We start from the raw sequence: 14,061 nt of genomic DNA on the forward strand, positions 1-14,061 counted from the left end.
CCGGGTCAATAGTACTAAAAAAAAATTAAGAGCCTTTGAACTTCTCATTTGTAAAAAGCCTTTGGACTTCTCAATACTTGCCCACATTGATGGACAAGTAATTGTATGGTTATATAGAGGAGATCAAGAGCTCCTCTTTCCAAACATTATCAATGTGGGATCAAAATGATCTCACATCATTTACTAAGGGAAACCACCTTTGTCTTCTTCTTATTTGTTTTTTTAATTTTAATTTTATTTTGTATATAGTTTTGTTTGGATTATTATTATTATTATTATTATTATTATTATTATTATTATTATTATTATTATTATTATTATTATTATTATTATTATTATTATTATTATTATCATTATTATTATTGTTTTTGTTGTTATTGTTATTATTCTAATTTTATTTTATACTTGAACAATAATATTTTTATTATACTTGAACAATAATATTATCAATTATATTATATTATAGAATATAATACCATATATAATATTACCAATTAATAGATTTTATTTTTCAGTTGAGTTTGATTTACATCATCCCAAATGCTCTGTCAGGTCAGAGTGTGGGGGGCCCTTAGGGTTTGAGTTACCGCCCAAATGCTCTGTCAGGTCAGAGGGGGGCCCATAGGGTTCGAGTTCATCCTTTTGGAAGAATTAATAAATTTTATTTAATTTCCATTTAACATTTACTTACAAAAAAAAAGTTTTGAATCTCTATATTCATAATTACATAACTATATGTTCATAATTATGCTCACAACACTATGTTCATAATTATTATAGAACTATATGTTCATAATTGTTGAACTATATATTCATAATTATGAACAATTTTAGAATCGTGTCTACCTTGCAAGGTGGACACCATTTCACAGCATAATTTATCAGGTCAATAGTACAAAATAAAAAATAAAAATCTTTGGACTTCTCAATACTTGTCCACATTAATGGGCAAGCAATTATGTTTGCAAAAGGAGCATTGCTCCTCTTATATAGAGGAGTTCAAGAGCTCCTTTTCTAAACATTTTCAATGTGGGATCAAATGATCCAACATCATTTACAAAGGAGAGTCCGTGGCACCCTTTTGTCTTCTTCTTATTTATTTTAGTTTTAATTTTATTTTGTATATCGTTTTGTTTGAATTACTATTATTATATTATATTATATTATATTATTATTTTTATTATTTTATTTGATTGTTGATAAATTTGCCAAAATTTTAACAAATTTGTCATTTTAACATTTTAACTTATATAGTAACTCAGTAGTTTGCTTCAAATAGCTAAAAAACTAATACAACACATACATTTTGTGTTAATCTTTCACAACCCCCATTAATAATAAATAATAAATAATTAAATAAATAAAAACTAAAATAAGAACACAAAGTTGAGGCTTCTTAAATAAGAACCTTTTGATATCTCAATACTTGCCCACATTGATGGGCAAGAAATTATGTTTGTAAGGGAATCGTTTCTCCTCTTATATAGAGGAGCTCTCTCTTTTCAAGCATTTTTAAATGTGGGATAAAAATTATTTCAAAATCATTTACAAAGGGAGCCCGTGACTCCCCTTTGTCTTTTTTTTTTTGTTGTTTTTTTTTTTTTTTGTTTTTAATTTTAATTTTATTTTGTATATAGTTTTGTTTGGATTATTATTATTGTTGTTGTTGTTGTTATTGTAATTTGATTATTTGGCAAATTCGTCAAAATTTTAAGAAATTCGTTTGTTTAACATTTTATATTTATCAATACATCAATATTATTTAATAACTTAACAATTTGCTCGAAACTGCTAAAAACTAAAACAACTCATATACATTTTTGGTTAATCTTTCCCAAATCCCCTAATAAATTAAAAAAGAATTAAAAAAATTAAGAATCCATTAAGATAAGTTTTTTTTTTTTTTTTTTTTTTTTTTTTTTTTTTTTTTTAAAATAAGAGCCATTTGACACGTTGGGTTTTAGGTTGTGGAACCGTGTCCACCTTGCAGTTCTATGTTCATAAATACTGAACTATAAGTTCATTATTATAAAGCTATGTATTCATAATTTTTAAACTTCATATTCATAATTATTAAACTCTATATTCATAATTACAGAACTCTATGTTCATAGTTATTGAATTATATGTTCATAATTATAAAGATATATATTCATAATTTATGAACTTCATATTCACAATTCACAATTATTGAATCTCTATATTCATAATTAGATAACTATGTGTTCATAATTATGCTGACAACACTCTGTTCATAATTATAGAATTATATGTTCATAATTTTTGAACTATATATTGATTATTATATTCATAGTTATGAACTATTTTTGAACCACGTCTACCTTGCAAGGTGGACACAGTTCCACAGCATAATTTGGCAGGTCAATAGTACTATAAAAAGCCTTTGGACTTCTCAATACTTACATTGATGGGCAAGCAATTGTATGGTTATATAGAGGAGATCAAGAGCTCCTCTTTCCAAACATTTTCAATGTGGGATCAAAATGATCCCACATCATTTACTAAAGGGAGCCACTTTTGTCTTCTTTTTTTTTTTTTTTTTAAATTTTAATTTTATTTTGTATATAGTTTTGTTTGGATTATTATTATTATTATTATTATTATTATTATTATTATTATTATTATTATTATTTTAATTTTATTTTATACTTGAACAATAATATTTTTATTATACTTGAACAATAATATTATCAATTATATTATATTATAGAATATAATACCATATATAATATTACCAATTAATAGATTTTATTTAATTTCCATTTGACATTTACTTACCAAATAAGTTTTGAATCTCTATATTCATAATTAAATAACTATATATTCATAATTATTCTCACAACACTATGTTCATAATTATAGAACTATATGTTCATAATTATTGAACTATATATTCATAATTATGAACAATTTTGGAATCGTGTCTACCTTGCAAGGTGAACACAATTCCACAACATAATTTATCGGGTCAATAGTACAAAAAAAAAAAATCTTTGGACCTCTCAATATTTGCCCACATTGATGGGCAAGCAATTATGTTTGTAAAAGGAGCATTGCTCCTCTTATATATAGGAGCTCAAGAGCTCCTTTTCTAAACATTTTCAATGTGGGATCAAATGATCCAACATCATTTACAAAGGTGAGTCCGTGGCACCCTTGTCTCTTCTTCTTATTTATTTTAGTTTTAATTTTATTTTGTATATCATTTTTTTTGGATTACTATTATTTTTATGATATTATTATTATTATTATTATTATTATTATTATTATTATTATTATTATTATTGTTATTATTATTATTATTATTATTATTATTATTATTATTATTCTTATTTATTTAATTGTTGATAAATTCCCCAAAATTTTAACCAATTCGTCATTTTAACTCAGTAATTTGCTCCAAATGGCTAAAATTAATACAACACATACATTTTGTGTTAATCTTTCACAACCCCAATTAATAATAAATAAATAAATAATAAATAAATAAAAACTAAAATAAGAAGACAGAGTTGGGGCTTCTTAAATAAGAACCTTTTGACATCTCAATACTTGCCCACATTGATGGGCAAGAAATTATGTTTGTAAGGGGATCATTGCTCCTCTTATATAGGGGAGCTCTCTCTTTTCAAACATTTTCAATGTGAGATAAAAATTATCTCAAAATCATTTACAAAGGGAGCCCGTGACTCCCCTTTGTTTTTTGTTTTTAATTTTAATTTTATTTTGTATATAATTTTGTTTGGATTATTATTATTGTTGTTGTTATTGTAATTTGATTATTTGGCAAATTCGTCAAAATTTTAAGAAATTCGTCTGTTTAACATTTTATATTTTATCAAAATACAAAAAATATTATTTAATAACTTAACAATTTGCTCGAAACTGCTAAAAACTAAAACAACTCATAGACATTTTTGGTTAATTTTTGCCAAACCCCCTAAAATTAAAAAAAATTAAAAAAATAATTAAGAATCCATTAAGATAAGTTTTTTTTTTTAAATAAGAGCCATTTGACACGTTGGGTTTTAATAGGTTGTGGAACTGTGTCCACCTTGCAAGGTGGACACAGTTCTATGTTCATAAATATTGCACTATAAGTTCATTATTATAAAGCTATATATTCATAATCTTTGAACTTCATATTCATAATTATTGAACTCTATATTCATAATTACAGAACTCTACGTTCATAGTTATTGAATTATATGTTCATAATTATAAAGATATATATTCATAATTTTTAAACTTCATATTCACAATTATTGAATCTCTATATTAATAATTAGATAACTATGTGTTCATAATTATTTTCACAACACTATGCTCATAATTATAGAACTATATGTTCATAATTTTTGAACTATATATTGATTATTATATTCATAATTATGAACTATTTTTGAACCATGTCTACCTTGCAAGGTGGACACAGTTCCACAGCATAATTTGTCGGGTCAATAGTAGTACTATACAAAGCCTTTTGACTTCTCAATACTTGCCCACATTGATGGGCAAGCAATTGTATGGTTGTAAGAGGAGCATTGCTCCTCTTACATAGAGGAGATCAAGAGCTCCTCTTTCCAAACATTTTCAATGTGGGATCAAAATGATCCCACATCATTTACTAAGGGGAGCCACCTTTGTCTTCTAATTTTTTTTTTTTTTAATTTTAATTTTATTTTGTATATAGTTTTGTTTAGATTATTATTATTATTATTATTATTATTATTATTATTATTATTATTATTATTATTATTATTATTATTATTATTATTGTTGTTGTTGTTGTTGTTGTTGTTGTTGTTGTTGTTGTTGTTGTTATAATTTTAATTTTATTTTATACTTGAAGAATAATATTTTTATTATACTTGAACAATAATATTATCAATTATATTATATTATTGAATATAATACCATATATAATATTACCAATTAATAGATTTTATTTAGTTTCCATTTGACAATTACTTACCAAATAAGTTTTACTACAAAAGTTTTGGGGGGAAAATTTGTTAGGAGGATTTTACTTTTATATATATATATATATATATATATATATATATATATACATATATAGATATATAGATATAGATATAGATTGTTATTAGAAAAAATTACGATATTGGTTATAAAGATTGTGATTTTGGTAGGGCCTCATTTATTTACCAAAATGGGGCCACAAATATCTAAAAATCGGTCTTGCTGGCTCCTAGCTACATTTGTTAAGTTTTGTCTAGACGACAATGATAGATGGCCATAGCCGACTTCATGAGGTTCAGATCCACGGCTGGAAATTATGGAATTTCCGACCACTTGAAAGTGATCTTAAATCAAGTTGAAATCCTTGTTTCGACCACTTTTGGTATCCGGAAAAACCTTTGTTGCTATTTCCGACCACTTTTTTGCTTTCAATTTGATTTAAGATCATTTTCAGGTGGTCAGAAATTCTATAATTTCCAGTAGTGATATCGGACCTTGCACATTGAGACAATAGCTGCATGAGTTTCTTTGTGATAGTAAAAACTTATATGATCCATCCATTTGAGTATATCAATGGTTAAAGGTTGCTGAAAAATAAGGAGAAAAGATGTAGGGTCAGCTTTTAAATATTACAAACTTAAAATTTTACAATAATTATAAAATTGACATCGTATTTTTGTTACTAAAATCATAAATCATTAATGAACCTTAATGGGCAGCTTTGATCAGTCTTTACTTTTTACAGAAGTCTCATACTGATCTCATTTGAACACCTATGTATATATCTATACATATAGAAAATATGTTTTTTAGAAAACAAAATTATTTAATAGAGAAAATTACATTTTTGGTCCTGTGACTATTGGGGTAGTGTTAATTTGAGTACTTGACTTTAAAAACTATCAATTTAGTCCTGTAACTATGCAATTTTTAACACATTTGGTCCTCCCGGCCAAATCACCGGCAAAAAGTCGCCAGAAAAATGAAAATGTTTTAAAATTGTTTATTTAGGGGGGCAAAACAATCAATTGACTGAGGCTCTCTCCCTTATCACGACGGAGGCTCCATTGACGCCGATGGCGGGATTTTATCTCCCAGAAATCTGGATGATAGAATCAACGGCTTGATTTCAGCAGCAACAAAGTCGCCGAAAACCATTTGCGCCCTGATGGATTACAAGGAGACCTGCGAGAAGAGCCTTGCCGGCGTTAACAACATTCACAACATTAAGTACTTGGTAGTTAAGTACTAACCACTTTATCCTTGCGGCACTGTTCTGGACTCTATCTAGTAATGGTTCTCTCTTCGATGATGTAACTATCTTAAGCTTGATGGTGATTCTGCATCGAGATTGTGTTTCTCCACATGAAGAACCAGCAATGTCTTGGCTACACTGCCACAGAGCCGAAGAGTGCAATGATAGTCAGACCAGACCCTCAAACGATCATTTCCATTGCCTCCTTCTGAGGATAAAACAAGCACAGCATATTCTGCGTGCACCAGAGCAGGATGATGTCGATAAGAATCTGAGGATAAAACAAGCACAACATATTCTGTTTTTCGGTCAGAATTCAGCCGCAGTCGACTCGTCCACAGTCCTCACTCCAGTGAGCTGCAGAATGTCGCCGGCGCTGAGAGCTGGCGGAGGCGAACTGGATTCTCCGATGATGTCGCTGCATCTCTCCTCCTTCAGGCGTCACTAGCCCCCGGCCGCCGCTACTTCATCTCCGTGTTGCTGGTTTTGGGTCGACGACGGGAAGCTTTGGCGTTGCAGCAACGTAATCCGGTGGAGTCCGGCGAAACCGTCGTTGGTACGTGAAGAAGGAAGCAAATAATTTATTCTTTTTTTTTGTGTTTTAAAACGTAAAATGACCGTTTTGCCCCCCAGAATAAAAAATTTTAAAAAGTTTAAAGTTTTCCGGCAACATTTGGCCGGTGATTTGGCCGGGAGGACCAAATGTGTTAAAAATTGCATAGTTACAGGACTAAATTGATAGTTTTTAAAGTCAAGTACTCAAATTAACAAGACCACAATAGTCACAGGACCAAAAGTGTAATTTTCTCTTATTTAATATTTTATATTTTGAAATATTTATTTAAAATTACTCAATTCGTCATGCCAAATTACTGCCACATGGAAGCCACACAAACGTTAAATCAGTGATAACTTACTTAATAACTATAGTCAAAATAAGACTCAATTGTAATTTTTTGCTAGTTGTAGAGAGTTAATTGGAATTTTTGTTATTTTTTTATTACTTAGGGGATCTAATTATATTATAATATCGACTTGGGGCTAATTAATATGGATTATATATAAAAATTTGAACGCATAATACATGCTACTAATTAGTGTTGTAATAATAACATTACCAATATAAGCTGACGAGACTGTCACTAAAGAATCCAAAATGTGTCCTATTCACAACGCATGTCATGTTCTTTTTCAGATTCTATTAACGTTTGACTAATTAGAAACTCCAACAAATGCTTATGCATATTCCTTTGTTTAATATCTGTTAGATATATTAAATATAATATATTTAATATAATGTATATTAAATATAATATAATATATCTATAATATATATTAAATATAATATATCAATATATTATATTTATATATTGAGAGAGAAGAGAGAGGAATGAATAATGTTATTTGAAGGGATGATTAACAAATGAATACAAACCACATATTTATACTAAATGAAAGCTACTGATTAATGCTCCATGTACTAATGCTATAATTTAGGCCACTCTTCACATACAATGCATGACCCACACCCATTACTTTCATTATTTCCAACAAATTAACTAATTATTAATTACTTGCTTGGTTTAATAATTATAATAATAATATTATTATAACATTGCCTCCTTTAAACCAAGTTGGATATATTGGTCATTCCAATTTCCTTCTTCAATTTGAGAAATGTCTCTGTCTTCAGCGGCTTCGTAAAGATATCTGCAACTTGACATTCACTTGAACAATACTCAATGTTGATTTGCTTTTCAGCAACCAACTCTCTGATTTTGTGATACTTGATATCAATGTGTTTGCTGCGACCATGAAAGACTGGATTTTTGGACAACGATATTGCTGATTTGTTGTCACAAAAAATAGTTGTAGGTGCTTCTTGGTTGTGTTGTAGAAATTCCAAAATTCTCCTCAGCCAAACTGTTTGAGTAGCACAGTTTGCTGCTGCAATATATTCTGCTTCTGCGGTTGAAAGTGCTACAATCTGTTGCTTCTTTGAAGACCAAGAAAATATGGCCGAACCAAGATAGAAGGCATACCCTGACGTGCTTCTTCTAGTCTCAACATCTCCAGCCCAATCACTGTCTGTGTACCCAACAAGTTCCACAGTTTCATTAGTAGAGTAAAAAATTCCATCATTACTTGTACCTTTGACATATCTCAGAATTCGCTTTGCTGCAGCCCAATGTGATTCTTTTGGTTCCTCCATGAATCTGCTAAGAATTCCAACTCCAAAAGAAATATCTGGCCTTGTTGCCACCAGATACCTCAAACTCCCAATTAAGCTTTTATAAGATGTAACGTTCACATTCTTACCACACTCATCTTTGGACACCTTTAACTTTTCAGCTAACGGAGTCGAAACTGGTTTGGAGTTTTCCATTTTGAACTTTTTCAAAATATCAGCAGCATACTTCTTCTGTGAAATAAAGATTCCACCATCCATCTGAATAACCTCAAGGCCAAGAAAGTAAGACATAAGGCCCATATCGGTCATTTCAAACCTCTTAATGAGTGCCTCCCTGAATTCTGAGATTAGCTTCAAGTTGTTTCCAGTAAAAACCAGATCATCAACATACAGACAGATTAAAACAATATCACCAGAATCTGTGCATTTGACATACAAAGTGTGTTCATGAGGACATCTCACAAAACCACTTTCAACAAAATATGAGTCAATGCAACCATACCACGCCCTAGGCGCTTGCTTTAAGCCATACAAGGCTTTTCTCAACCTGTACACTTTATTTTCCTCCCCTTTCTTCAGAAATCCTGCAGGTTGCTCAACATATATTTCTTCTTCAAGAAAACCATTCAAAAAAGCAGACTTGACATCCATTTGATGCAATTTCCAATCATTTTGAGCAGCAAGAGAAATAACCATTCGAACTGTATCAAGTCTACTTACAGGAGCAAAAACCTCAAAATAATCAATACCTGGTTTCTGCTTGTAACCCTTTGCTACTAACCGTGCCTTAAAACGGTCAATTTCTCCATTTGACTGGTACTTCGTTCTGTAAACCCACTTCACTCCAATTGGCTTCTTTCCAGGAGGTAAATCTGTTAACTCCCAGGTACCATTCTTTTCAATGGCACGGATCTCCTCATCCATCGCCTTAAGCCAATGAGTTTCTGTAGCAGCCTCCTCAAAAGTTAAAGGATCACAATCTGCAAAGAGAGCAAATTGAACAATTTCTTCATCAGACAGGTCATTATCATGACCCAAAACATAATCTTGCAAGCGAGCTGGTAAGTGGCGCTCGCGCTGAGATCGTCGAACTGACGACTCTGGCTGTGAAGGAGACTGGACATTATCTGGAATCGGTTGCTCTTCAACAATATTTTCAACAGCAGGAATAACAACTGAACTTTCATCTTTAGCTAACCAATCCCAGGCACCATATTCATCAAAAGTGACATCACGACTTATAACAACCTTTTTAGTTCCAGGATTGTATAGTTTATAAGCCTTTGAAGCGTCACTATAACCAATGAATATGCACTTCTCACCTTTATCATCCAACTTCTTTCTCAATGGATTCGGCACGTGGGCATATGCCAAACATCCAAAAACCTTGAGATATTTGATAGAGGGTTTTCTCCCACTCCAAGCTTCTTCGGGCGTCTTATCACGGACACTCTTAGTTGGACACCTATTCAACACATAGACAGCACAAGCAACAGCTTCTGCCCAAAAAGGCTTAGGCAGATCCTTAGATTTCAACATGCACCTCACCATATCCATGATTGACCTATTCTTCCTCTCAGCCACTCCGTTTTGTTGTGGAGTGTATCTAGCTGTCATTTGGTGCTGAATACCCTTTTCTTTCAGAAAATTATCACAAGCAATATATTCTGTACCTCTATCAGTTCTCAAGATTTTAACTTCATAACCACTTTGCTTTTCAACAAAAGCCTTAAATTGTTTGAAAACATCACATGCTTCAGACTTTTGCTTCAGAAAGTAAACCCATGTTTTCCTACTGAAATCATCAATGAAAGTAATAAAGTACTTACAACCTCCATATGAGGGAACCTCCAACGAACACAGGTCTGAGTGAACAATCTCCAACTGTTTTGTGGCTCTTCTTGACTTGCCCACGGGAAAGGGATCTCTATGCTTCTTCCCAATCACACAAATCTCACAGATACGATTAGGGACATTCACAACAGGTAAATCAGAAACAAGTTCCTTTCTCGCAAGATAGTTTAACCCAGAAAAATGAAAATGCCCAAACCGCATATGCCATAACCAATTATCATCACAAACTTCAGAATTAAAGCAATCAAGGAGAGTATGCTTAATTTTCAAAGGAAATAGTCGATTTTGGGACATATTTACCTTTGCAATAAAAAATCCTTTAGCATCTTCAATGGTACAACACCCCTGAGCAATATGTATCTTATATCCTTTTTCTGACAACTGACCCATACTCAACAAATTTTGGTGTAGTTCAGGAACATAGAACACATCGGATATAAAATTGTGAGTACCATCCTTCAACTGAATAGAGATTTTACCTTTTCCCAAAATTGGCACCTTTGACTTATTGCCAAACGTTACTTCAGACCGGACTGATTCATCTAGTTCGGAAAACAATTCTTTCTTCCCACACATATGGTTACTACACCCAGTATCCAAGAACCATATGTTCTTATCTGCAGAAAAACTATCGCTGGCCAAAAGTAAAGTTTCAGAACTCTCACCAGACTTTTCAGCAATGTTTGCTTGATTTCCACGATTGTTGTCCTCATTATACCAACAATCTGCAATCTTGTGCCCATACTTGCCACAATTGTAGCAATGAAATGGAAATTTACCTTGTTTGGTATTACCTCCACCTCTTCCTTGGTTGGAGTTACCACGTCCTCCTCCTTGGTTGAAGTTACCACGACCTCTTCCACTAGAACCTCCTCTTCCTCTTCCACGACCTCTACCAGATCCTCCACCTCTTTGATTAGTGCCAGTCACATTAAGGGTGACTTGACTCTTCAAAGCTTCTTCTGCTAGTGGTTCCGATTTTGACGCAATCCTGTCAATATGACTTTCTACCATACCTTTCAGCTCTGCAATTGATAAGAGCTCGGTTTTGTGTGACTCTGTTATTGAAGCCACCACATGGTCATACTTCATCGGCATAGTTCGAAGAACTTTTTCAACCACTGCACCATCTTCAATCGTATCTCCATATAGCCTCATCTTATTCACCATATCAATAAGACGAGTGAAATACGCATCTACTGTTTCTGTAGAGGTCATCTCACAATTATCGTACAACCTTCTCAACGACTGCAACTTAGACTTCTGCGCCCGATCGACTCCTTTGTGTGACACCTTTAAGATGTCCCAAGCTTGTTTTGCTGTTTGAGCACGAGCTAATTGCCCAAAAATGGAATAATGAACACCTTGGTGAATCTGACCCAAGGCCAATTTATCTCGCCGTATAGCGCCTGCATCAGCTCCTTCGGGTAGACCGGGATCAACAAAGCTCCAAAGATTTTGAGCTTGCAAATGTGTGGACATCATAATTTGCCAATAATTGTAATCGAGGTTCCCGTCCAATTTGGGACCCGACCATACAATATTGAAATTTGTGGCCATAATTCACTATGAAAAATACCTCGGGGTTGAAAGGTTGACTGGCTCTGATACCAAATGTTAGATATATTAAATATAATATATTTAATATAATGTATATTAAATATAATATAATATATCTATAATATATATTAAATATAATATATCAATATATTATATTTATATATTGAGAGTGAAGAGAGAGGAATGAATAATGTTATTTGAAGGGATGATTAACAAATGAATACAAACCACATATTTATACTAAATGAAAGCTACTAATCAGGAAGCTAATGCTCCATGTACTAATGCTATAATTTAGGCCACTCTTCACATACAATGCATGACCCACACCCATTACTTTCATTATTTCCAACAAATTAACTAATTATTAATTACTTGCTTGGTTTAATAATTATAATAATAATATTATTATAACAATATCTCCTTAGCACACAACCAAAAGACGATTATGATTTATGAATCATTGTTAGTTGGAAGTTTTATGGCTAATTTCAGAAAGTGATTATAGCGATTGGAACGGTAATTTTGAAAGATTGTTTGAAAAATTTTGTGTTTTTGCAATTTAAATGATCTATTGTTTTACCCGAAACACTAGATACAAGTTTTGGATATTTGTTAATTATTAAATTTGGTTTAAAAATTCAATTTTTCATCAAATTAATTGAAAATTCACAAAATTTTAATGTTGTATTTTGAAATTATTTCGATAATATTCTTAGAAGCTTAAAATCTTATTTTCGTTTATAAAAGATGTCTTCTCCCGTATTACCAATGAATAACAATGGGACAAGAAGCTAGGTTGTTAATATTAATTGTGGAATGACAATGACGTTGCACATTCTGATACCCTGGTGAACCTTGGTTTACAGACCAGTGGTGATATCTAAGGGTACATCTTTACAATGTAGGTATTATTGTCGGTACCATATGGATTGGTTAAAATCTCGAAGAAGCCCAGCAGATCAAACTTCAAAGATGGCAGCAAAAGATGTTGTTTTACCTCGTGACTCTCGGCTTGGCATGGTTCTTGACCGAGAAAGTTCCTAATTTGAAAGAACAAGAAATGGATGTATTACAATTCGTGAGTGTCGTGGAGGCTTGGAAGCATTCTGACTTCCTTTTTTGAAACTACGTGCTCAACGGATTACATGATGCGTTGTACGATATATACATCAAACGTATCACAACCAAAGCACTGTGGGATGCCATGGACCAAAAGTACAAAAGTGAGGATGCATGCCAGTACAAATAAATGTGTTGTCAGGCAATTCCTTGATTTTTAAATGGTGGATTCTAAGACCATGTCAAGTCAAGTTGAAGAAGTTCAAGTAATCTTCGACGAGAATCGTGGCGAAGGCATGGTGGTGAGTGAAGTCTTCCAAGTAGTGTCTATAATCCACTTGTTGCCTCCATGTTGAAAAGACTTCAAGAATTATCTTAAGTATAAGCGAAAGGATATGAACTTGAAGTGGTTAATCGTCCAGCTCCGGATTAAAGGGGACAATAGGAAGAATGATGGGAAGGTTCCCGTCGCTAGTGTTGCTAAGCCAACGTTGTGGAGCATGGTAAAAGCTCCAAAATTGCTAAAAAGGACAAGCAAAAATTTGGTCCTAAGGGAGGTAACAAGAACAAATTCCATGGAAAATGCTTCAACTGTGGCAAAAATGGCCTCAAGTCATCTAATTGCAAGGCTCTGAAGAAGAATGATGAGGACGATTCTCACACATCCATCAAGTATCAAATCACAGTATAGAGTTTAGATATCGTTCCACTAGAGATGGCTCTTGTAATGTTAGGAATTGATGCAAAGTGAAGCTAAACACAAGCTAGACCTATTCTTTTAGAAGCTAAACCTACCGATAAGAAAATGCCATGGTTTGATAAGATTAAGCTAATACCAAATAAGACAATTAAAACAAAGGACCGGGACTTGGTTGATTCAAGCTAAGATGTCAAATTTTACACTAAGATTAGGGAATTAAACAAGGCATAGGGTAAGTGAGATGCACAAAAGTGTCCAAATATCACTCTCGTAGCTATTTGGACTTGCAACCTATCCTTAAACTCCACTCTCGTGGTAATTCAATCCAAGGTTGCCCAAGCAAGAACACAAAGCATAAATTCTCCTTAATACCCGAAATACTATCGTATTGGGCATTAAGTGTGTGAAAGTGTGGCTAGTGTACAAGCTCTACTC

This window comes from Ipomoea nil, unplaced genomic scaffold, assembly GCF_001879475.1.
Source record: "Ipomoea nil cultivar Tokyo-kokei standard unplaced genomic scaffold, Asagao_1.1 scaffold2653, whole genome shotgun sequence".
Taxonomy (NCBI): Eukaryota; Viridiplantae; Streptophyta; class Magnoliopsida; order Solanales; family Convolvulaceae; genus Ipomoea; species Ipomoea nil.